The sequence below is a fragment of the Bison bison genome, unplaced genomic scaffold (assembly GCF_000754665.1).
Source record: "Bison bison bison isolate TAMUID 2011002044 unplaced genomic scaffold, Bison_UMD1.0 scf7180017864472, whole genome shotgun sequence".
NCBI classification, from domain to species: Eukaryota; Metazoa; Chordata; class Mammalia; order Artiodactyla; family Bovidae; genus Bison; species Bison bison.
Window position 1 is genome coordinate 4459003 of NW_011495033.1, and position 23788 is coordinate 4482790.

Here is a 23788-nt window from a genome sequence, read left to right on the forward strand (position 1 = left end):
AGGTCCTTGAGGGTGTAGTCCCAGGCACGCAGTAAGTAGGTGGTCTACGTGAATTGGTCCATTGAGGTGCTGAAGGACTGAGAGCTTAGGGTATAAGCTCTGGGTCTTATTCTGGTGGGAGTTCAGGGACTTCTGCTTTTTCCTAGGTGGAACAAACCCAGAGTCATGGGTGCAAATCTGCTTTCGTAACCCTCTGGCACCCAAGTATTAAAGCCCAGAAAACCCCCCAAGCTCCATATTGTCCAGCCCAGGAGCCTGCAACAGATGGCCTTGTATCACTGAGGCTGGAACGTCTGATTATCTTAGACCTACAAGTTGTTTATGGATTCTGACCTTTCAGATTGTTTTCTATTTAATCTGAAAACCTTGTGTTTTTGGTTTTTTTTTAATCTAGGATTTCTTCCCACCCCACACATGAAACCATCATCCTACAAATTATTATTCTCTGGATGGGCAGGAGTGGAATTAGTCCCCACAGAAGCAAGTTAGGCGGGGCAGGTGGGAGTAATCCCATGTGCCTGAGGTGGGGGAGGGCAGAGCAGATGGCTCCCCGGGCAAGCCTTGAAAGCCAGGATTAAAAAGTAATTTTCAGCGTGCCCAAAATGGGACTGCAGATTTGGGTCACCGCAAATTAACTCTTTCGGGACTGTAGGGTGGAGATTCAGAGTCAAGAGGAGGCGTCCTGCCTCAGGGAGGAGCTAGGTGAGAACCCCTGGGTTTCTCCTTCCTGAGCTTCCTGGAGATCATCTCCTAGGTTTTTCCTTGCGGAGGGAGCTCAGGCCCTCAGGGTCATCCTCTTCCAAGACACAAGGCTCCTACTTCCCCTCTGAGTGTGGGCTCTGTCAGAGGGAGTCTCTCCTAAGGCTGGGGGAGGATTTGTGCCTCAAGAAATTGAGTTCTTACCAGTGCCCCACAGAGGCACCTCATCCTGTTATCAAAAGTATCTCAGGGGGATTTCCCTGGTGATCTAGGGGCTAAGACTCCGCCCTCCCAATGCAGGGGGCCTGGGTTCCACCCCTGGTCAGGAAACTAGATTCCACATGCCTCAACTGAGACCTGGTGCAGCCAAGTCAATAGATAATAATTTAAAAAGTACCTCAGGTATTTGCCTCACAAAAGACAAAGTGCTACCTCGCCAATTATTTTCTGTGCTAGAGATGCTCCAGTTCTTTCCCAATATAGGATCTAGAGGTATCTGTGCCACCCCCAGCAATAATTCCTTTGCCTCAAAAGCCAATGTATTATTAAATTCTCTTCCTTGAGGAATCCTCCCCTGCACTCTTGAATAGTAGAACTGTAATGAATGGGGTTTCCTTTTTCTCTTTGTTGGCCAGGAAGCTCAGAGCCAAATTCGCAAAGTAATTCCCCAGTCTCTGTGAATGCATTTTATTTTTCCACCTCGCTTGTTATTCTATTCTAATTTACATATTTCCTTTATCTCATTTTTGTTTTCCTATCTAAATTGCACTGTGTTGCCGAATGGATATCCTGTTTGTTATAGCAAATCCTTTGTACAACTAGGTAGAATATAAGTAATTAAAAGCAAAAATAATTCATGCTTTCAGTAATTAATTCGGCCTTTAAAATCAGCACCTGTTAGAGGCTTAATACTATAGTAGATGAGGGGCAGATACAAATAAAATACATTTAAAGATTTATCACCTATCATATACCAGGTACTATGCCTGGGACCTTTCATGTCATCTGTTTCAATTTATGTTCAACAGCAATCTTACGACATAAATAATTAAGTGAGTTGGAATACATGAAAGCACTGAGCCCAGTGCCTGGTACAGTAAGTTCTAAATAAGTGGCAGCTATTCTTCTTATTAGGTATCATTATTCTCATTTTAAAAGAGGAAACTGTAGTTCTGAAAGATTACATTACATTGTTGGGAGAGTTTAATGAAAATAATGAACCAAGAGCCTGGCAGATATAGGTACAGTGGGCATTTGAGGTCTTTTGGGCTACCCAGAATCCATTTTCATTTCTTTTAGTAAAATGTTAGTGGAAGTGTTACTTGCTCACTTGTGTCTGACTCTTTGTGACCCCATGGACAGAGGAGCCAATTCTCCAGGCAAAAATACTGGAGTGGGTAGCTATTCCCTTCTCTAGGGGATCTTCCCAACCCAGGGATTGAAACTGGGTCTCCTGCAGTGTAGGCAGATTCTTTACCATCTGAGCCACCAAGGACTACCTTTTTATTTCTTTGGGGGGAGCTCTACTCCCTAATGCATTTGTAGTTCATGTGCTCTGTGCCAGGATTTATTTCTCACTTCAGGGAAGGAGCATGTGACTCAAGCATGGCCAATCAGTGCTTTGAATTTACCTAACTACAGTAATTGGTTCAAGACTATACCATGTGACTCTGATTGGTCCAATTAAATTGATCCTAGGATTTGTGTGGGCATTATTGAAAAGAGAATTATTTTCCTTATTGCTAGGCCCAGAGCCTGACCATGTGTATGATTGGAGTGTGGGCAGTCATACCTCTTCCTTCTCTGAGTGGAGAGTCCGTTTGAGAATGGAGCCAACAAGAGAATGTGGAGTCCAGGCTTTCCAGGTGGTACTAGTGGTAAAGAATCCTCAATGCAGGAGACGTAAGAGATGTGGGCTTGATCCCTGGTTCAGGAAGATCCCCTAGAGAAGGAAATGGTAACCCACTCCAGTATCTTTGCCTGGAGAATCCCATAGACAGAGCCCAGCGGGCTACAGTCCACAGGTCACAAAGAGTTGGACATGACTGAAGAGACTTAGCACGCGTGCACACAGAGATGGAGAGAGTGAAAATGGGTCCTGAAGATATTATTCCCCTGGGTCAAGCTACACCTGAAGCCCACTTGATCTGTTCCAGAGTAGTTTGCTTGCTTTACTGATATATTCCTTTAAAAAAATAAAATAAAATAAATTTAAACTGTTTGAGTTGGGTTTCAGTTACAACTAAAATGATCCTAATTTATTAAGGCATTCAGTAATATTTTGTTCCTTTTCTTTTTTCATCTAATAGACTTGTCCAGTGTCACAGTATTTGACACTGTGACAGTGTTTAAACCTGTTTCTGGCCCCAAAGGCCATGTATATCATGTTCCCTGAGACAGGAACTTGCACATAGTTGGGAACGAGACAGAGACAGATGAAATAGGTGGACGATGTGCCATGGGGGGGCAGCTTAGCCATTGTGTAAAAGCTGTGGGTAAGGGCTTCTGGAGCACTTTCCCTCCACACTCTCCTCCCCAGAATCTGTAAATGATCTGGGAGAAGCACAAATGCTGATTCACAGACATGCCAGCTGGCTCGGTGTGTTTCTACGCAAGGAGCTGATGCTTTCTTTCCCTGCTTATGTAAAGGTAAAATCTTGCCTAGAGCTGAGGCTGGATGAAACAGTCAGAGATATATCCATAGCGCTGGACTCCGACTCCCCATGTGACCTTTCTGGTTGAGTCATCTCCCTCCTGAGATGGGCTTTCTCATCTGCACAATGAAGCTTGGCAAATGAGGTACAAATGAGATCTCATAAATCATTAAGCCTGAAGGTTACTTCTGGGTAGCCCCACCCAGATAACTGCAGAACTGGGCCTCTCTCGCTGGTGTATCTGGGAGTCCTCGAGGGTGTCTGTGAACAAGCCCAGTCTTATACCATCTCCAGCTTCCTGGAAAGACCCTCTGCTTCCCCAGATCAGGGCATCGTGTTGCCTAGAGCTCCCTCAGTCCATGGCGTGTACTACCCCACTGCTCTGCACCTTTGATGAGGAAGGGAAGTCCTTTCTCCATGCCTTAAAAAAAAAAATTATTTGGCTGTGCTGGGTCTTAGTTGTGGTGTGATCTTTAGCTGTGGCATTTGAACTCTTAGCCAAGGCAGTTAGAATCTAGTTTCCTGAAAAAACCCCGGGCCCCCTGCTTTGGGAGTGCAGAGTCTTCACCCCTAGACCACCAGGGAAGTCCCCTGTTCCTGTTTCTTATAGAGAGACTTTCCAGGGAGTTGTGTGCTTTTCAGGTCATGGTAAACCTATAGGAAAAGAGAGCCAGGCTGTGAACTATTGGGAGGCTCGATGAGGCCCTGGTTATGCAAGTTTTATTACTTTCCTTGCACCTCCCTGCCTAGGGACGTGCACCAAGCTACACATAGGAGGAAAGAGCCAGTGTCCCCACTCCAGGACAGCTTCAGCAAGTGTGAAAGATGCTTTGTTGCAGGCAGCACATTCAAAAGAAATAAGCCTGGTAAGACAAAATCCTGCCAGGGAGATGCTAACCCAGTTTTGAAACTCTGGGCGGTGAAATCACATTCCTTTGCTTTTTTTTTCCCCAACACCGAGTGGCATGTGGGATCTTAGTTCCCCCACCAGGGATCGAATCTGTGCCCCCTGCAGTGGGAGCAGGGAGTCTTAACCACTGAACCACCAGGGAAGTCCCTCACAGTTCTAATAATGAGCTAGGTCCACCCCATTCAGGATACAAAGGTGATTCAAAGGTGGTGCTGGTACATATTTAAAAACTGGCTCTTCAGAAAAAAAAAATATATATGCTTCTTATAAATTTGGTATAATTTAGTATAATTGATGTATAAGTTTATTCTAAAATTTTATTGCTAGAAAGGGTATGTAGCACACTATTCATAAATAATAAAATACACAATGCTTCTTTGTAAATTCCATATAGTCTGTTGAATCTCACAATGCTTTTATTGACCTTTGTTGAAGTCTTGTATCCATAGTCCATAGTCCAACTATGGTTGCAATTCAATCGTGATTTGACAAAATCAGACTATGTATAAATGCTTGGTTATTATCCAGTTCAGCAAAGAAGGCACTCATGTCTCTAAACAAGTGAGTATAATTCCACTATGAATGTTGGTTGATATTTTCACTTATGTTAAGAAGTAAGACAAAAGAGAAACAACAAAGACATATATCAGAACTTCTTCTGTTCATCAGTGATATAGAGACTTCTTTGCTGAATCAGGTAGTAGTTTTTGAATGCTGGATGAGTATGTCCCCTACTTTTTGTACTCATCACAATGTCTCGATTATAAATAAAACATGGGTTTAAATTGAATCTGCATTATTAACATTTTCTCCATCATATTCTTGCCTATACAATCAACAATTTCCTCGGTATAAATCCTCCCACCATGGCTGATTTCAATTTACCAATTTTAAGTCACTGAATGGGAAGGGATGCAAGATAGGAAAACATTACGTATAATATTTCCACCAAACAGACTCAAGAGACATGAGTAACCTCAAGAGCATAGGTGCTTATAAAATGTAGTAAAATAATTAGAAAGTGGTGAGTTTTGAGTATATATTACCTTTGTTTTATGTAATTTGTTTCACTATCAATATATATAATTTAAAAAAATTTTTTTGGCCACAGCACACGGTATGCAGGATTTTAGTTCCCCAACCAGGAATCAAATCCGAGCCCCCTGGAGTGGGAATGCAGAGTCCTAACCACTGGACTTCTAGGGAAGTCCCCTATACTTTAGTTTTTAATAATGGCTATATTTAATAACCAGCTTGCAAAATTCCTGAAAATTTAACAATTGGCTTTTATGAACCAATACAAGCTGGCTCTGTCACCCCACTGCCAAGGAGAATGGCAGATCACACTCCTAGCTCAAACCACATTTGGTTAAGAGAACTAGATCAATCGCTCAGCATACTAACACCAGATGAACTTTTAAGGCCCGTTCTGCTTTCCTGGGTGATATTATTAGCCATGTGGCTGAAGGGGTCATTCTGAGTAGCTGTCCATCCTCCAAGCCAGTGTTTCCAGCCCTGCATCAGCAGCTTCAGCATAACCCCAAGCATTTTGGAAATACAAATTTTCAGGGCCCTTGCCAACCTACCGAACTGAACTATCCTCAGAGCTTCTGGGGATATTGCCCTGCTACCTGTTCCTGAAGTGTCAGATGCAAGTTCCAGGTGTTTCTGATGTACCCTCAATTTGATGTTCTTTTCTGGGGACAATGGGAATCCCAGGTGGCACAGTGGTAAAGAATTCACCTGTCAATGCAGGGGACGCGAGAGATGTGGGTTCGACTCCTCGGTTGGGAAGATCCCTTGGAGGAGGAAGTGGGGACTACGGTTTGAGGAGTCTTGCTCTTTGGTGTGTCCCACATTATTCTTGCCCCATATTGTTGATGATGGAGTTTCAGCTTTTCAGTTCAGAACCTTTGTTATTTCTTGGTGTGCTCAAAGCAAAGCGATTATGAAAAGAGTTATCGTCACTTGGTTCCCACGCAAGGTTACACCTCCATCCAATACGCTTTGTAAAATGGTGCAGTGGGACAGGTGTTTCTCTAGCTTCTGTACCCCAGGGCTCAGTGCTTACATGATCTCGGTGATCAGTATTCTCTGGTGCTGTGAACACAGCAGGGGCAGTTTATTTTCATTTAATTAATTAGTTTATTTATGGCTGTGCTGGGTCTTCATTATGGCGCAGCGGCTCTTGGTTACAGCACATGGGCTTTTCTCTAGTTGTAGCAGCAGGGCTTAGTTGGCCCACCACTTGTGGGGTCTTAGTTCCCCAACCAGGGATTGAATCCCTGTCCTCTGCATTGGAAGGCAGATTCTTAACCTTTGGACCACCAGGGAAGTCCCAAGCCCGGGCACTTAAAATTGCTTTTAGTTAGGAGCAGGGCTTCCTGCTTTGACTGGGAGCTTAATGTAGCTGCCCCATTTGTGCTGTCCCATGACACTGACTCTGATATAAAATTAAACATTCCTCCTTTCCTGTAAATTAGCTGAAGTGACAGAAATCCAGGGTGAAGTGGACATAAACAATAAATAATTTTATTTTTCATAACTGAAGTCCATGGGCTTTGGAATTGGTTGGTTTAGAGGCTCAGGATCAGCATCATGGACCCAAGTTCTTTTTCTCTCTCTGCCAGGCCAGTCTCCACATCGGTCCACCTTTAGGTTGTTAGGAAGATGGGTGCAGTGGTTCCAACCATCACACTGAGAGCACAAACTCCAGAGCGGGGCTGGGACTGACTGGGCTCTATGGACAAACCCAGGGAGCCGTGAACTGAGTGGGAAAAGAATCACATCACTAACCTCTAACTGCAATTTGATGTTTCCTTCAATTATGAGTGTAGGCAACAAACTATAGTAGCATAGTGGACTGTGGCTTTGTCATCAATAGAAATCACATGTATTTTCACATATAGTTGTGAATATACTGTGAAATGTTATTTATTTTAACCCCACTTTGAAGTTATAGTAGTCATCAGACCCATCACTAGATCTTGATATTGAATATATTAATAAAATATCACATATATCATAAATACTGTTTTAATATTTTAATAACATTACATTATAATTGTTTGCATGTGATTTATTTTATGTATTTAAAAATATTGTTCTAAAAAGGGGTCCAAAAAATTCACCTGACTGCCAAAGGGATCCTGGAACCCAAAAATTTTTTTTAAAGTTGGAGAATCCCTACTGTGGAAGAAGAAATGAGACCATCTCCTCCTATCTTTCTGGTGTTTCTCTCAAGAAATAGTGCATTTCATTGGCTGGAACTGGATCACATGACATCCTTGAGCCAATTATTGTGAAGGGAAATGGAATTACCTTGGATCAGTCAGGTCCACTCTTGGTCAGAGCCCATGGTCAGCTTTCCCTGAGGCATGGAGCTACTTGGAGCAGAGTGGATATGAGGACAAATCTGGGCTCTGATAGGAAAGAGGGAGAGGAGAATGGATGCTGGATAGTCCCTCAGGTGCTGTGGGTCAGGTGTAGCTCAGATCTTCATTGCTCTCTGCTGCATATCAGAAGGATAAGACTAAGATAAAAACACTTGGCAAGATGGGCTTTTTTCCCTTTCCAGAAAGTTTCCAGAGGAAGGCATGCATATGTTGAGTCTTAGAGAATGAATAAGACTTGGCCAGGAGGTAGATGGAAAATTATTCCAGAATGTGGAAATAGTATGCACAAAGGCTGGAGACATGAGAAGGCATGTTGTGTTCTGGGAACTACAAGTCTTCAATATCTGGTAAGAAAGGGAATGGCAAGAAAAGAAGCTGGTGAGAGGAGTGGGGCACCAACAAGAAGGGCATTGGGTGCCAAGGTTGGGGTTAGAATTCTGTCCTGGAGAAGGCAGGTCATGTCTGAGGGACTTTAAACAGAGCAGTGACATGATCTTATTTTGTTTTTCTTCCTGCAAACTCATTCTGATTATAGATAGAACAGATAAAAGGGAGCAAGCCTGGAGGCAGAGAGGCCACTTAGGAGCCTGTTGTTAAATCAGAGGAGAGAAAGTGGTCTGAATGAAAGTGGAACTGGTGGGGCTGGAGAAGGATGAATGGCCCTGACGGGACATAGGGGGCTGGTTGCACGTGGGATGAGGGTGGTGGTGAGGGAAACAGACAAGACTCAGGTGACCCCCACTTTTGTGACCTGAACCAATGGTGGATGGTGGAACCATTCACTGAACAGGAGACAGGAGGAAGTGTAGTTGGGGGCAAGCAGAGATCAGAGTAGATGATGAGATCGTCGGTTCAGAATTAAACACATTGTGATATAATTTTGGCTCCTTCTGGTCTTGGCATTCCCTATTCTTGTACTTGCCCTGAAAGCTTGAAACCTCCATGACTTTTCCACGAGAACCATGATGCTGAAAGCCCCGAGATCTTTGTAGAAATAGGAAGATCTGGTTGGAGAAGGGATGACACTTGGTTCGCTGCTCCAAAGACTCACTAAAACAATACAACCACTAATTCTGTCTCCTGGTACACCAGGAAATGGAAGCTTTGCAGGAAAACCAAGTTGTATTATAATTATGGGCTTTTCAATAAGCATCATGGGTGATATTTAGCACCAAACAATGAGGTGTTGAAGACCTTACTGCTTTTGGTCCTGTTCATAGAGTAAAATCAGACTCAGCAGAATTCAGGGACTTTTAAATAGATTTGGAAAGTGGCTCTGAGCCAAGGTGCCTGCCACTTTACAGAGTAAATTATCAAGGCAGTAAGAGGCTGAAACTTCAGCCTGGGGAAATGGTTAATTGCTTTGCCCTCTAGTTATTGTTTCCATCCTATGCTTACTGCAGAGGGTAGCCTTCCAAGAGAGGGGCTGTAAATTTCATAACGGGCGGGGGTGGGGAGAACCTATATTGAGGTGGGGTTGAGGCAGGAAAGGCAAGCAGTTATTGATGCCAAGGTTAATTATCAATCCTGGAAAATATGCGCTTTTTTAGGCAGTGCTGTCTCACAGCACCCTTCCTTCCATTTTGGCTTCTTCCTGTGTTCTCAGTTCCCTTTGCACGTAGTCACATGTACCCATCAGCCAGCATCCACATGGGAGAACCCATTCTACAAAACCTGGGGCTGGCTATTGTTTTAGATGCTTGTATGCCCGCAGGGTCTGTAGACATGGACGTTATTAGTCCAAGTCCTATAAAGAGGTTGCCTGAGCCTGGAAGGGAGGGGAGTTTGGCAAGAATGGATACATGTATATGTATGGCTGAGTCCCTTTGCTGTTCACCTGAAACTATCACAATATTGTTAATTGGCTATGTGCTGTGCTGTGCTTAATCACTCAGTCGTGTCTGACTGTTGGCAACTCCTGGGGTTATAGCCCACCAAGTTCCTCTGTCCATCGGGATTCTCCAGTCAAGAATACTGGAGTGGGTTGCCACGCCCTCCTCCAGGGATCTTCCCGACCCAGAGATCAAACCCAGGATCTCCTGCATTGTGGGCAGATTCTTTACCAGTTACAGCTACCAGGAAAACCCTAACTGGCTATACCCCAATTCAAAATTAAAAGTTAAAAAATAAATGAATAAAAGAAAAAGAAAAAGAGGACGCCCGGCTTGAAGAAGCAAATTTCAGGAGGCAGTAGATAACAATTGATTTCATACACCCCACACCCCTGCCCCACTCTGTCTGGGACTCCTGTAGTGATTACTATTGCTTAATCTCTTGTCCTGGGTTTTGAGATGGACAGAATGTATTAGTGACGTTGGCCCTGTTCTTAGGAGCCGACAGGCAAAGGCTGGCAGCCTTCACATGACTTGGGCTGTTGGGGGCGGGGGTGGAAGTGGCTGCTGCTGCTGCCGCTGGTGCGGGTGTTACCTGGTGGGTGGGGTGGTGGAGAGACAGGTGGGCTCTTTCGCACGCTGAGCTTTTGTGAAGGCGTTTTGTGCTTGGGAGCTGTTTGTGTCTTCGCCTTGCAAGCTGTTGGATGCCTCTGCTCCAATCGAGGCCAATTCCCCAGCGTGTGGCTCTGCTCAAGTGCTGCCTTAGGAAGTGTGCCCCTTGCAACCAGGCTTGGCCCCCCTGGGACTCTCTCTCCATCATGCACTTTCTGGCAGGGAGCAGGCATGCAGACGGCGAGGGCTGTTCTGATAGCGCTGGCACCAGGAGCCAGGGATGCAGAAGTACCTGAATCGAGGGATCAAGTCACAGGAGGTCAACTCTGGGCTGGGCTGGCAGCAGGCCCCAGAGTCCAGGGGTCAGAGAGGGGGTTGGAGGGTGCTGCCAGCAGCGGGAGTGTGAACTCTGCTCCATGGGCTGAGACCACGTGCCCTGCCTCACTGGCCCTGCCTGTGAAGTGGGCTGTTATAGCTGGAAGACTGGTGATCTGCAGCTGAACCTGGTGTGACTCAGATGAGGGTGGAGGTACCAGACCATCAATTCTCAAAGCCCATTCCACTGGACATTCATATAACCTAAAAAAGGTGAAAGCATTCTGGGATTATATAAATTGAAGAAACACTGAGTTAAAGGGAAATCTCTTTACTGAAAAACTGCTCAAACTTATAATTTACTAAAGACTAGAGTAAACCTTTAGGCAGGGATTAGGGTATAAAATGTTTGGCTGTGAAAATTCTCTTGTAGCATCTCTTGGTGGGGAGGGTTCCCTAGACCATGCTTTGGGAAACACTGCCTATGCTTTCCTTGCATACTGAGTTTATGTGACCAGGCTGGGTGCTGAGATCCTGGTACCAGGGTGGTGGATTTTGAATCCAGCTATTGGTGGGGCTACAATTCTAGGCCTTTAACTTTGGTATTTCTTGCAATATCAGTTGTGCAATATCAATGTATCTGAGAGATTCTCTTGGGAACCCAGACCTCTTGACATTAACAATAGACTAAAGAGGGACTTCCCTGGTGGTCCAATGGCTAAGTCTCTGCACTCCTGGTGCAGGGGGCCCAGGTTTGACATGATCCTTGGTCAGGGAGCTGGATCCCACATGCCACAACTGAGTTCGCATGCCACAACTCAAGAGCCCACATGCTGCGACTAAGACCAGGTGCAGCCAAATAGATAAATAAACATTAAAACAACAGCAATTGTTGCCCCTGCCCCCAAGACTGAAGATTTTAAGCTGCTTAGCTCCCAATTGGGAAGGTGAGGTCATGCAGTAGGAGTAGCTAAGAGATGCCTGCCTGTGTTTGTGGTGGATGCCTCTGTGGCAATAACCTCTGACCTGAATAGTAGAGAGGGCAGAATCAGTGTGGAGATGAGCCTGCAGAGAGGTCAAAGTCACTGTCACAGGCCAGAGTCAGAGGGAGCAAGGTGTAGCTATAACAAACCGGGCTCTACAGTTGGCAAGACCTCATTCAGACCCTTGCTCAAGTCTTCACTGGATGTGAAAGTCATGCAAGTTTCTTAACTATTCTGAACCTGTTTTCATATTTTTTTTTTTTTTAGTCGCACAGTCATGTCCGACTCTTTGCAATCCCATGGACTGTAGCCTGACCCGCTCCTCTGTCCATGGAATTCTCCAGGCAAGAATACTGGAGTGGGTTGCCACTTCCTTCTCCAGGGGATCTTCCTGATCCAAGGATTGAACCTGGGTCTCCTGCGTTGCAGGCAGATTCTTTACCAACTGAGCCACTAGGGAAACGGGTTTAATAATAGATCTACCTTCCAGGGTATTTGTAAGGAATAAATGAAACAGTACCTGACCAATATCTGACCAGCTACAAATCAGGGGCTCAACCAATGTCTTTTTTAAAAGTTCTGGGCTTCCCTGGTGGTCCAGTGGTTAAAGAATCTGCTTTGCAATGTAAGGGACACTGATTAGAATGCCAGTCCTGAAAGATCCCACAGGCCATGAAGCAACTAAGCCCATGGGCCACGTCTGCTGAACCTGCACTCTAGAGCCCACGATCCACAACGCGATGCAAGTACTGAAGCCCTTTCGACTAAAGCCTATACTCTGCAACAAGAGAAACCACTGCAATGAGAAGCCCGCCCACTGCAACAAAGAGTAGCCCCCGCTTGCCACAACTAAAGAAAGCCCGTGTGCAGCAAAGAAGACCCACTATAGCCAAAAAATAAATAAATAAAAAGTTCTGATAGAGGGAGAAATAAGTCCGCTGACAGAAGGGACTAGGGAACAGATGTGCACTGCTGTACACTGAAGCAGGCAGAGAATAGTGTTGATGGGTGGATGAATGGATGGAGTTACCTTGGTGCACTCAGGATGGGTGAGTTGAAGGAGAGAGGTGTATAGAATTAGCTTTCTGCTTCTGCAACTTGCGCTGACCTGGCTTCAACTTGGCTTTGCTATCACTGGTCAGTGTACAGATGGGAGAAAATCATCGACATACATAGTCCACTCTGACCTGTGCCATTTGGAGTCTAGAATCCCTTGACTTGCCAGGGTGGTTCTGCAGCTGGGCTAGGGAATTGGGGTGCGGTCCCTGTCACTGGAGGGCTGGCATCAACTCATCAGAGGGAAATAAAATGTCAGTGGCATTTTGGGATACCTGGAACCTAGTGACCCAAACCATGAGGTCAGCTATTCACCCTCTGGCTGTCTAGTCCCATCTCCGGAGGTGACTCACATCCTAATGGGGGGAGGAGGGGAGGTGACAAGCAGCTGCTTCTCCTCCTCTCTGTGTGTGGCATCGCCTCCAGGCCAGGCACAGGTAATTTGAGGAAATGATCTGAGGGTTCAGGTGAGGCCTGAACGTGGTGAAGCTGCTTGAGCTACAGGACAGGAATCAGGGGAGGAGCTGGGCAGTGAGTGATTAAGGCCACACCCAGCCCATTTCTAAGAGCATCCTCCTTGATATAGAAAGGCTTCCTGGCCAATCCCTGCCTGGTTCTCTGAGGGGCAATAGGTGAGGTGAGGGGGCTGGCTGGGCTGTTTAGTCTGGTCTCCAGAGGGGCATACTCAAAGGGGTTCTTTCTGGGTTGCAAGATATGGGTCAGGCAGTGCTCAAATCAAACCAGAAATAGCATCAATAGCCAACCTATCATTGATGAACCTTTCCACATACTGACTCACTGAATCCTAATAACCCTATGTGGTAGGTTTTCTCATAAACCCAATTTTACAAATGGAGAAACTGAGCCAAGGACATGTTGAGTCACTTGTTAGAGGTCCTATTGGTGAACCCAACCAGTATAGCTCCAGAGTTTAGGTGCTGAAGCACCGCACTCCCATAGGATTCAGCAGAAATGGAATTCAGTGGTGGGTGAGGTGAGATGCATGGAAAAAAGTATGCTCTCCTCATCTGGCTTGGTCTGAGCTCTGGGAGACAGGGTTGTGGTGGGCAGCTGGCTCACGAATGAGATCAAGCCAGAGCTGAGTATCTTAAGTTCTATGGTCTTACAGACTGAAGCCAAGAACCACAGAAACAGCTCAGATATATGTTACTGAGTAAGTTGCCTCTGGTTTTGCCAGTATGTATTGCCCCAGCTTCATGAATGATATTTGGGGGATGGAGGTAAGCTTTTCTCCTGGTCCTGTACCTGCTCTCAGGCACTTCATGGCTAAGAGGATTCTAGTTCCCGGGAAGGAGGAAAAGAGCCCTGGCTTTAAAACTGTACCAGCTTGGCTGGGCTTGAAATCCAGCTCTAAACTGTAGTAACTGTGTGACTTTGGCAAAGTTATTTAAGCTCTCTGAGCCTCATCTGTAAAACAGGGATAGTAATATGTACCTCATAGTGTTATTTTTTAAATGGACAAGCAGCTGATTAACTATTCATAGCATTATTATGAAGATTAAATGAGATGATGAATGCACATTATACAGTGCCTGGGGCATGGTAGGTGCTTAGTGTAAGTATCCCCCCCCCCCCCCACCCCGGCACTTTGTTTCTTCTCCCCCTTTCCCGGAAAAAAATGGCTCTTTTTGGTTAAAAAAAAAAAAAAAGGCAAGAAAAGGGCAGTGCAGCTGCAGGGCCTGTGGTCTTCCTCAAATGCCTATGGCAGGACTTCCCTGCTGGGCCAAGGTTAAGAATCGCCTTCCAATAAAGGGGACTCAGGTTCAATCCCTGGTCAGGGAACTAAGACCCCATGTGCGGCGGGGCCACTAAGCCCACGGGCCACAGCTACTGAGCTTGCAAGCTACAGCTAGAGAAAAGCCCTCCTGCTGGAACTAGAGAAGCCTGCGCACCACAAAGAAAGATCCTGCTCGCCGCAACTAAGACCAACACAGCCAAATACATACATACATACATACATACATAAATGAATAATTTTTAAAAAGATGCCTGTGGCAAAGGACAAAATGATTTCTGCTCCTAGTTGTGCTTGGGGAGGACCAGAGTACAAACAGAAACCCACTGGCCCCGCCTGGCTGCCCTTATGTGGTCACGACCACCGTGGCATGGATTCTGCCCCAAGGCTTGGCACTAGAGACTACACACAGTCAGAATGGCACTGAGGGGGGCCTGAAGAACATCTGGGACCCCGGGCACCTTCAAGAGGGCTGAGACCAGAGGAGGACAGGATGGTGACCCCCACCTGGCAGGATGGCCAGCCTGTTCCCTGGGCAGCAGCCAGCAGTGGGGTCCTGGGCTCAGCCCACTCCCTACCTTCTCTTTCCTTCCCTGGAAAAAAACAAATCAGTGACATTATCCCATAAGATGTTCAACTTGCACTCTGAGCCACCAGGGAATAAAAAGGCTACATAGAGAAGGCAGATGGAATGCATTCATTCATTCATTCATTCACTCCTTCCACTAACATTTATGAAGCACCTCTTTCCTCCATATGTGTCTCAGGCCATAAGGCTACTTACAGAAGCCTCACTTCACAAACAGCGCACTTACTAGCAGCGTGGCCTTCACCAACTCAACTTCCCTGGCCATCGGTTTTTTTTCAGCTGTGTGATGGGTAAGAAGACACCTACCTGGTATGTGGCAGGTACTCAATAAATATTGTCTCTCTTTCTCCCTCTACCGCCCTCTTCCTTCCCAAATATCTGCTGAGAGAGGGAGCACCCAAGGCCGTCAGCACTCATTTACATTGATTTTGTATAAATCTGGCGTGTCTTTTAGCTGGGGCGGTAGAACCGCTGCCAGAGGCTCTCTTTTGTCTTTACTTCCTCTGCTAACCGTGTCTGTTTCAGTTACCTTTTTTTTTTAATTTATTTTTTTGGCTGTGTCGGGTCCTAACTGTGGCACTTGGGACCCTTTGTGGTGGGACGTGGACTCTCTAGTTGTGCCTCAGCTTACTTGCTTCCTGGCACGTGGGATCTTAGTTCCCCAGCCAGGGATCAAACCTGTGTCTTCTGTATTGCAAGGCTTTTTTTAACTTCTGGACCACCAGGAAAGTCCCTGCTTCAGTTGTTTATCGCTGCAAAATGAATCATCCCCCAAAGCAGTGGCTTAAAACAACAGTCATTTTATTATAACATCTCATGGTTCTATAGATGAACTAGATTTGGAAAGGTGGTTCTCACTCAGGATCCCTTGGACAACTGCAGTCAAATAGTAGCAAGATCGGGAGTCGTTTCAAAGGCTTTCTCACTCTCATGACTGGCACTGATCCTGGCTGTTGGCTAGGATCTCAGCAGGGGCTGCCACCCAGGTACCTATAATGTTGCCTCTCCGTGTGGTCTGGGCTTCCTCACAGCATGGCAGCTGGGTTCCAAGAGAACCAGGGGGAAGCAACAGTGTTACTTCTGCCATAGTCACAAGTCTGCCTAGATTATAGTGGAGGAATTAGAGACCCTGTTTCTCAGTAGGGGAATGATCAGCTTTCAAGTTGTAAGAACATGTGGGATGGGAGATCTTGTGGCAGTCATCCTGGAGCTACAGTCTGCAGCACTGCCCAACCAGGAAGGGTATTTAGAAGGAAGGCTTGTGGCTGGGCTCCCGGGGGTGAAGTTGCTGGTGCACAGACAAGCACAGGTCCCTTGAGAAGAGGTTTTGAGTGTAAGATCAGTGGGGTTGGGAGGGTGTGGGGGGGCAGTTTAATTACTACCAAGGTAATTCTTGAAACTCTGGGATTCCAGAATTGGATCAGATTTCCCCACAGGGCAGTGGAGCAGAAAAGGAGGAAAGGAAGAACAACAGAGCCTGACATTAGGACTTAGGTTTAAGAAAGAGCATCTCATGTTTTCCCGTTTATGGCCTGGTCTTCCTCCAGGGGACGCTACTTAAGCTACTTGAGGAAGGCCCTGGCGACTCGCCTGATGGAGAGCTACACTGGGGTCAGAGTTCAGTGGGCACTGACTCTGGCTCCAGATAAGGTGGCGTCAGCCTTCTCCTAGCTACTCCTCAGCATCGGGAGGCATTAGGTTGGTCTCCTCTCTGATAGGCCTGGGACAAGCCTCCCACCTGCATAAACAGAAATAACCACACAAGTCCACACCATTCCACCTGCTTCTAAAGACTAAATAAATATGAGAGTGAGTTTGGAATTACTCTTTAAAAAAATAATTCTCCAGGCAGAAATAGAAAGGCAGTCTATGGAAATATACATGATCACTCTCCATGGAAAGCAGAGGAGCTCTCCCTGTTCCACCTCCCTGTGAATGAAGCAGAGATGGATCTACTGAAATCAAATGTATAAATTATACATGGATGGGAACAGGCCACAGCATAAGGTGTCTGGTGGGGTGCTGATGGAAATGAGAATGAGGCTTGAAAGATCAATTCTGCTTTTGACTCAGCTCCAGTTCTGCTGATGTCTCTGGGCCTGCCTGGCAGAAATACCCTGACTTATCAAATTAGAAAATCCCCTCAGCCCCAAGCCTTTGGAACATGCACCTTCAAAGTAATTGCTAATGTTTTGGATGATGTTTCTGTGCATCACCGGGAATAATAAAAAGGCAGTAAAAGTTTGAAGGCCATATTTTTGTTGCCTGATGGCTGATGTAAATCAAACCCACCTCTTCAAAGGGATAGACAGGAAGTTTTATGGTGTGGCTGTAGCCTGCCAAGGAAAAGAGGGGATGCTGACTTCTGGGGACAGTGTTATTTGCAATCCAGCCATTGCTGGGTGACCCTCAGCCTGTCAACCCTCAGTTGACCACTCTGGGCATTTTGCTCTTCCATCTGTGTATCCTTTCCTTGATTCAAGTATATATTCAGTTAACTTCATGAGCTCAGAGTATGTGCCAGACACTGGGCTATATGCACATATTTGGTGCTTAAGAAATAGAATCGACACAAAGATGAATATAGCAAATGCCTGTCTTCAAGAAGTTCCATGTCATAGAAACATAAACAGATAGGTTGCAAAATCAGCTTGTTAGTATTAAACCAAAGTGCTCTGACTAGAGGGTTTGAAGATGGATAGGTCTATAAAGGAACAGAGATTGTTTTGCCTGACAAAGAGGATTATTCCCTACTAATGATCATCTGGCCAGAGCTTCACAAGGAGTCCTCAGAGAGTCTTTAAGATGACCTCTGCTGAGAAAGTAGAAGAGGGAAGAAGCTGAGACTGTGGCAGGAGCTATTTAGGTGAAGTAAACCAGAACTTGACGGTGCATTTTGTAGGTGGACGAGGGAGATGGCCACAGCTGACACGGTTCCACGAGGTCACTGAGCTTCTCTGTATCTCCAGGTCCTTGCATGGGGCCTGGCTCAAAGAAAGGGCCATTTTTCTTTAACAAATGAATAAACAAATGATCTGTTACCTGATGTTATTTCAGGATAGAGCAGATCCTGGCCTGCTTGTTCAAGGAAGGTAGACACTTACCTGGCAGGAGAGCAATGTCTGTCATCCTTCTCTGCTTTTGATGTTGTTATTTTATACCCATTGAATGGATGGCTCACTCCCTGTTTTTTTACTGTTCGAGTGTAATTGCTTTATAATGTTGTTAGTTTCTGCCATACAGCACGGTGAATCAGCTGTAAGTATACATATATTCCCTCCTTCCCTGACGCTTCCCTCCCACCTTCCCCCCTACCTCCCACCCCTCTAGGTCATCACAGAGCACCAAGCTGAGCACCCTGTGCTATACAGCAGCTTCCCACTAGCTATCTGTTTTACACATGGGAGTGTATATGGCATTGCTACTTTCTCAATTTGTCCCATCCTCTCCTTCCCCACCTGTGTCCACAAATCCATTCCCTACATCTGTGTCTCTATTTCTGCCCTGCAAACAGGTTCATCACTACTATCTTTCTAGATTCCATGTATGTTAATATATTTGTCTTTCTCTTTCTGACTGACTTCACTCTGTATGACAGACTCCAGGTCCATCCACATTACTACAAACGACACCCATCACTCCCTTTTTAAAATGATGCTATTCTGGATATATTCTGGATATAAAAATATACAGCAAAGCATGTATATCTTAACTGAGCAGCTCAGTGAATTTTTACATATATCCATACCAGTAAACCACCCACAGATCAAGACAGAGAATATTTCCTGCTCCCTGCAAGGCTCCTCCATGCCCTGCAGAGGAAATCGCTTCTCTGACATCTTTGCTAATTCTTTCTGTAGATTCTACCTCCATATTCCCACCCTTCATGAAAAGAAAAAAAAAAAAAAAAATTGAAAGGTAAATCTGTCTTCAATCTAGGGGAAAAATTAACAAGTTGATGTTTCCTTCCTGACATTAGAAAATCAGTAAATGTCAGCTCAGGCAGGGGGTTGGTGTCTGGAGGTCAAGAGCTCCTCACCTTTTCCGGAAGTAGAATTCCTTCTCAACATCTGTTTATTCCAAAGATCCCAAATAAGAAGAACGGTTGCCTTTTTAGTGTCTTTTTGATTAAGAAAATAACCACCGGGGGTTTCCAGGGGCTGAAAGAGGAGGAAGAGTGGGAACTTAGTGTTTCATGGCTAGAGTTTATTTTGGGATGATGAAAAAGTTCTGGAGATGGATAATGGTGTTGGTTGTACAGCAGTATGAATGTACTCACTGCCACTGAATTGTATAGTTATAAATGGCTAAGATGGTATATGTTGTAAATATTATAACATATTATAAAATACATTTGTGTATTTTACCACAATAAAAAAATTAAAAAGATAAAGTAGCATTAAAAAAAAATTTTTTTTCCCAAGCCATGAAGCATGTGGGATCCTAGTTCCCTGACCAGGGATTGAACCTGTGCCCTCTGCAGTGGAAGTGTGGAGTCTTAACCACTGGACTGCCAGGGAACTCCCATAAAGTATCATTAAATATAGAAAATAATGAACCAAATTCCCATGAATTCAGTGACTGTTTTAAAACACATTTTTATTTTATAAATAACCACTGAGTCTATGTTCATTTGAAAAACAATCGTACATGTGAGCATGAGAGCTACCTGTCCCCCAACAGACAGTGAGGGTACACACAAAGGTTCCTCGACCTTAGCAAAACCTGCAAGACCCCTGCCTCCTCCCAGTGGCTGAGACCCAGGGACTGAGATTGTTCATTCCAGCAACCCCGCAGTTGAAGACACCGTGGCTCAGAGAGGGAAGTAACTTGTCCAGGGTCACGCAGCCCGTTGGAGAAGAGCCAAGATAAGACCTCTGGGCTCAGGTCCCTCTCGCAGGTGCTCTGATCTCAGCACCACCTCTGTTGTGCACCAGCTGAAGACCACGTGTGCTCTTCAGAGCCTCCGCCTTCCGTTTCCTGCAAATACTTAATTAGAAGCAATTCCCAGCTTGGCGACGCCTCGCTCACCAGTCCCATCAAGGCAGGAAGTGGGATGTACAGCCAAGAGACTGGGCCTCTCGATTCCTTTGTAATTTGACCCTGAAGCTCGGCGCGGGGGTGAGGGGTGGGGGGTAGGGGGCTGGTACAGGCTCATTCTTATCATCCAGGCTGTATGACGGCTCCTGGGAACGCGGACCTATGCCCCTGGAGTTCCAATGTTCAAAGCCGGGGGCCGGGAGTCTGGTTTCAGAATAGAGGTCCTATCAGGAGGCGAGAGTGGGTGCCTTGGCTATTTCGGCGAGAGCTGACACTAAGGGATTCTTCTCTCGAACAAGCTGTGCAGAGCAATTTGTATTGTGGGCTGGGCGGCCCCCGCCTTTCCCTTCCCCAGGCTCGCTGGCTGCTGCTGCTGCTCCCCAACCCCCTCCCCGACACGGCACACGGCTAACAACATCCAATTAATTCAGGATAATTTGGTTCATTACAAGCCCTTAGACTGGTAACAGTGTTTTCTCTGAGTGCAGCCTTCCTGGAGTTTCTCAAAGAGGCCACAAGGCTCTGAGGCTGGGAGCGGGGAGAGAGGGCAGAGTCCTGCTTTATCTGCTGGGGTGGATACCAGGGAGCCGGTGGGTGCCTGAGACGACTGGGCTGGGCTGGGCTCACACTAGCAAAACACATCCTTCCCTGTGCCCCCACAGCCCTGGTTAAAAATATGATTGGAAATGGGGACGTGGCAAGACACCCCAGCAGGAACATCAGGCCACCCTCGGGGCCTGCCAATAGGCGCCATCCTTGCAGGGCTAGAGATGTCAGTTCTGTGCTGAGTGGGCCCAACTTGATGACCGTGGGAGTTCCCGCAGGGGCTTGTGGGAAAGGAGGCCCTGGCTGTGGCCAAGACCCAGCAAAGCTAAGCAGGCAGCTGGCAGGGACTTTTTTAGGGGAAAGTTTAATTAGTTTACTTATTTGGCTGCACCCGGTCTGAGTTGCGGCACACATGATTCTTTAGTTGTGGTATATGAACTCAGTTGCGGCAAGTGGGATTTTAGTTCCCTGACTAGGGATCCAACCCCAGGTCCCCTGCATTGGTAATGTGGAGTCTTAGCCCCTAGAACCACGAGGAAAATCCTATTGTTAGGGGCCGGATCTCTGGTGGGGAGGAAATGCTTAAGAGAACTAAGATCTGCCCAGACAGGGAGGGACTGTGGAAAGAGAGCTGGGTCCTGGGAGCAGGCAGGGTTTCTGGGTCGGGCAGGTCAGGACTGGACCTATATCTGTACCTTCTTTACCCAGCATGTGACGGTGGCCTCCTTGATCTTTATAGTCTTTGATTAAGGGCAAGAGAGCGATACCTCATTCATTGGCTTGTGAGAATGAAAGAGGGTGATGGGAGGCCTTTGATGTGATAGTTAAGGAGAGGAGATCAGCCGCCAGACGTGCCTGGGTTACAATCTTGACAGCACCACTGTGAGGCCTTGGATAAGTCACTGCCCCACTCTAAGCCTCCGTGTCCTCATCTGTGAAAGATGAGAACAATAAGATCTGCTCAGAGGCGTGTTGTGAGGATGAAACGAGCACTTTGAAGAGTCCTGGTGCACAACACATGTGAGCTTGTATTACTTTTTTTTTTAAAGATTGGTGTTTTTGTTTTTTTTTTTTAAATGAGAACCATTTTTAAAAAGTATTGAATTTGTTACAATATTGTTTCTGGTTTTTTGGCCACACTGGCCCTCCAGGATGTTACTACTTTTATTGATGATGCGTGTAGAGGACCCAGCACTCTGCCTGGAAGGAACATCCTGAAGAATCTGAAACTGTCCCATCCTCCTTCCTGATGACTTTTTGAATAAATCTCCTACCTATCTCAGAGGATGTCTATAAGGCTCCTCCAGAAAACCTGTACTAAGCACTCTCCTCCCACCCCAGGAGGAAGTGATCTTCCCCAATACCCCCAGCAAGGATGCAGACTTCCATCCCAGCCCTGGTCCATGTGGGTGTTGGGGGTTATTCTCCTCTAGAGAGCAGGGAGTGTAAGGACTGGGGCATCTCAGGGCCCACCCCACCCCCACCTAGCAACCTGATGTGTGAGAGGCACTCAGGGGGGTGCTTTTGGGGTGAGCTGGTGTGGGCTCAAGGGTCCTATTAGCTGGATCAGGGGGAGGGCACATGGAAGAATGAATGAGAAAGCCACCTATGTCAGTGAGTAGCTGCCCTGTAAGTGGGGAGCAGCAGTGCTCATGCCCACCCAGGCCCCGAGTATGCCTCTTTCCCAGACACTGGATTCTCTTGAAACCCTGGGGACACAGCGGAGGAGAGAGCAGGACTGGAACAGCAGGGGAAATGAGGCAACTACACTCCCATTCCTGCTCATCCCCCAACCCTCCACCCGACCCCCCACCCTTTGGTTAATCACCAAGTCTGCAACATTAAAATCTTCCTGGGAGCTGTTACAAATCCAGAATGCCCAGGCCTCACCCCAGACCAATTAAATCAGAAATCCCTGGCGGAGGAACCCAGGCGTGCGTATTTTCTCGTGAAGTCCTCAGGTGATTCCACTGTGCCGCCAAGGTTAAAAATATCAGATCGTCTAGGGAGAGACACTGTTTCAGAGTCTCAGGGACTGCAGGATTGGGTGATGTGTCTTAGCAGCCGCACTGACTCAGGTTTCCAGCCTTGCTGTCTTAGAGGGGAGATCAAGAGACTCACTGATGCTCACTGGGCATCCACTTTGTACAGAGTCTCTGTCTGGATCCCAAGGGAATACACCAGTAACTCACAGCAAAGATCATAATAACAACATTTATTGAGTGCCCATTGTGTGCCAGGCACTTAATAACATTGACTAATCCTCACCAAAATTCACACAATTTTAATCCCCATTTTAGAGACGTATGGATGCTGTCAATATACTGTTCAATTTCACCTTCATACAACCAAGGTTGCTTATTATAAACATCTGTGAGTTTGGTTTAGGAAATTTTTTTGTTTGTTTATTTTTTCTGCTCAAGAGAACTGAGCATTCTCTTTTTTTGTGGCCAAGCGAGCATTGTCAAGCAAAGATGGATGAAGCCTTGGTGGATAAACATCCCAGTTTTTTCATCTCTTGGAGGGTATTTTATACACCAGTAACTCAAACTTTGCTGCATGTTAGATCATCTAGGGAATATAAAAAATTTTTTGGTGCCCAAGCCTCATCCCAGACCAATTAAATTCATGTCTCTGTTGGAGGATTCAGGCACCTGTGTTTTTCAAAGCTCCCAGGTGATTGTAATGTTCAGCCAAGTGGTGAACCTACAGTCTACGCGTCTCCCAGAGTTTTCCATCAGTTCTGAAGTCCAGTGTCCAGTGTTGTGACTTGCTTAATAATAATGTACCCTGCTTGTAGTGCCTTCCTTTTCCCTGTTTAACATCCCCATTTGTCTCCTGAAACATCCTGGCATTGCCTCCCAATACACTTCTTTTTAAAAAGTTTTTGATTTATTTATTTTTATTTTGCCTGCACTGGGTCTTCGTTGTGGCGTGCAAGCTGTTGTTGCAATCCACTGGCTTTTCTTGTTGTGCAGCACGGGCCCTAGAGCACGCGAGCTCAGTGGTCCTATGGGCTAAGTAGTCATGGGCGAAAAAAGCAGCACATGGGCTTAGTTGCCCCAAGGCATGTGGGATCTTAGTTCCCGACCAGGGACTGAACCCACATCCACTGTATTGGCAGAAGGATTCTTAACCACTGGACCACCAGGGAAGTCCTCCAATATACTTCTTATATTGAATCCTGGTTTTAGGATCTGCTCCTGTGGCACTCGAAGCTGAGATCTGACATGGCTAAGTGTCTTACCAAAAGCTTCACGGCAGAGGCAACATTTAAATTCCCACTCTCCACAGACTTTGTGGTATGAGGGAAGAGACAGGTATTTAGAAAACTATAAGAAAAAAGACACGAAAGATCAAATAGATCTCCAAACAAAGGCGAAAGGAACATTAAAAAAAAA